Source organism: Aplysia californica, unplaced genomic scaffold, assembly GCF_000002075.1.
Source record: "Aplysia californica isolate F4 #8 unplaced genomic scaffold, AplCal3.0 scaffold00686, whole genome shotgun sequence".
NCBI lineage: Eukaryota > Metazoa > Mollusca > Gastropoda > Aplysiida > Aplysiidae > Aplysia > Aplysia californica.
The window spans coordinates 286,296-288,695 of record NW_004797956.1 but is presented as its reverse complement, the minus strand read 5'-3'; the positions used below and the strand labels follow the sequence as shown (position 1 = coordinate 288,695).

Sequence of the window (2,400 nt, the reverse complement as noted above, 5' to 3'; positions counted from 1 at the left end):
AAACCGACCGTCAAGAATCGATTCTGAATCAGTTAATTGAATACCTCTCTCTAATCCCATTGAACACCTCTTTCAGCTATCTATCAAAGAGCAAAGAAACCAGAGGTGTCAAAAATGCTATGTTGTTCAATAAGGCTCATAGCACTGATTCTTTTTCTGGCACAGGTCTTTGCTTTTGATAGAGACCTTGTTGAGACAGAGACAGAAATAATCTGTCGAATGTGGGGATCTCGAAGTATTGCAGCCATTACTCACCATTATAAAAACAAAGCTGACAGGCAATCTTGTGACACAGGCATACCTCTCTTGTCTGCAGCCTGTAAGATACAATTCCGAATTCTTCTAAAACGCCTGTAAAGGATCCCTCCTCAAATTACGATTTACGTGAAAGTCAGTGCGACTTCCACATTCACATCAAAAGGAGTAGAATAAATCCATATAATGCCATTTGTTTCTCTGGCAAAGGCCTTTGATACCATAAGTTGGGGAAGCCAATGGGCGGTCCTGGCAAAGTACGGTTGCCCGCCAAAGTTCGCAGATATTATGGTTAGCTAATTTCACAGCAGCGTGAAAGCCAGTGTTAAGATCGTTGGTAGTATGTCTGTTGCCTTTTGTTTGGCAAATGGAGTAAACTAGGGTTGTGTGTCGACACCTGCACTTTTCTACTTTTCAGCAAAGATTCATGAAACCTTTCAGAGCTCTCCTAGCGTCGGTGACCTAGGCTCTGGGACCCGTATTCGTGAGATTGTGGGTTCGTGGGCTCGAGCCTCAACACGGTCCGACGTTGTGTCCTTTGGAAAGGCACTTCACGTGAATTTCCCATTTGGCTCGGTCGTTTCGGAAATGGACTTCAAACTCTTAGGTCCCGCCTCTTAAATAAACGAATAGTGTTGACAGGCGCGTTAAACTTATACTATTTGTCAAAGAGCTCTCCTGCTGGTCTTGGTATCAGGGACAGACTGGACATTTTAGTTTTTAATTCTCGTCTGCTGAAGGTAAAAACAAAAAAAAAAACGAGCGTGGTGCATGTCTGTGAATTTGTAGTTTCCGATGATTGTAAATAGAAAAAATCGAGTGTGAAATACTGCGTTGATAATTTAAAAAAAGATGCAAGTCATTGCGAGAACTTTGGACTCACAACAAGCGCAGCAGAAGCTCAATTTCAGTCTGTCAGGGAACTGTTGCTTTCTCTTTCCTAATCCTTACTATTGACATTTTCCTCTACTTCTTTTGTATGTTTGTTACACTCTTGTGACCTACTATTTCCGGGGTGCCTTGATAGTCAAAGCAGACTTTGTGCTGTTGAAGCTAGAGAGGTGAGCAGAGTAAGTCTGATTCCCTGTAAGACTTCTCTGTTGACACCCACCTCTTGGCGCTCATATGACATTATGCAGTTGCGAGCGCGGTTAAACCCTCTACTAAAATAACTAAAATATCTCGGCAGTACACTGTCGTCCAATGTCCGCAACACTTCATAAATAAGTGTAGGCCGGAGCAAATCTAGTGCGCCCTTTGGAAAACTAGAGCAAGGGTTTGGCATTGCTGTGACTTCCGCACAATAATACAAAATCCCCCCAAGAAACCGACAACCCACTACTGTAAAAAACAAACAAACAAACAAACAAACAAACAAAAATAAAACAAAACAAAATACCCCCCATCTAAAACAAAAAGAGCAAAACAAACAAACAAACAAACAAAACCACACCCCCCCAAAAAACCCCCCAAACAAAAACAACAACGACCAAAAACCTCCAAAATACAACTCCACTAAACCCCACAAAACAAGAACAAAACAGCAACAAAACAAAACAAAAAAACAGCACAAAGCAAATCAAAACGAAACGAAACAAAACCAAAACAAACAAATGCGTAAATAAACTGCTGCAACAACAGCAACACCACCACCCCACACCCACACCCACAATAAACAAAACTAAGCTCTGACCCAGCCTCTCTCCCCCCCCCCAATCACCAACTCACCGACCAGCCAGGAGAAGGCGAGCGACCATGGCGAGCCAGCTGTCGATGTCCGAGTCGTTCCAGGCCTCCGCCATCTTCAACGAGCAGCTCAACAAGCAGTTCCCCCAGCCAGCCACGCCCACCCCGGAGAAACGCGTACGGCTCGTGGTTCAAGTTCTACTGGTGGCCGCTCTCTTCGGGATAGAGATGTGTATGGCGTTTGAACAAATCTACATGATCCTCTTGTGAGTACTTTTTTTGTGACAGAAATATGCAATGTTTGACCCATGATAGGAGATATGTGCACTACCTGTATTTTTCCCATTTTACGGAAACTTTATTTAAAATGAGTGTTTCATATTATTATGGTGTGATGAGGGTCAATGGCCTTAAACACTGAATAAACTTACTTACTTACTTACTTACTTACTTACTTAC

The 2,400-nt window shown here is 42.8% G+C and overlaps 1 long non-coding RNA gene across 1 annotated transcript in view; it reads right to left on the bottom strand.

Annotated features, from left to right (window-relative positions):
• The window catches only part of LOC106013144, a 3,000-nt gene extending 850 nt beyond the window's left edge, over positions 1-2,150 (bottom strand). Inside the window, exons 1-2 of the long non-coding RNA XR_001185258.1 lie at positions 1,984-2,150; positions 1-317 (exon numbers count right to left, since the gene is read on the bottom strand). The exon at positions 1-317 is cut by the window's left edge and continues 850 nt beyond it. This is a non-coding gene — a long non-coding RNA (uncharacterized LOC106013144). The remainder of the gene's footprint in view (positions 318-1,983) is intronic.
• Between the last annotated feature and the right edge of the window lie 250 nt (positions 2,151-2,400).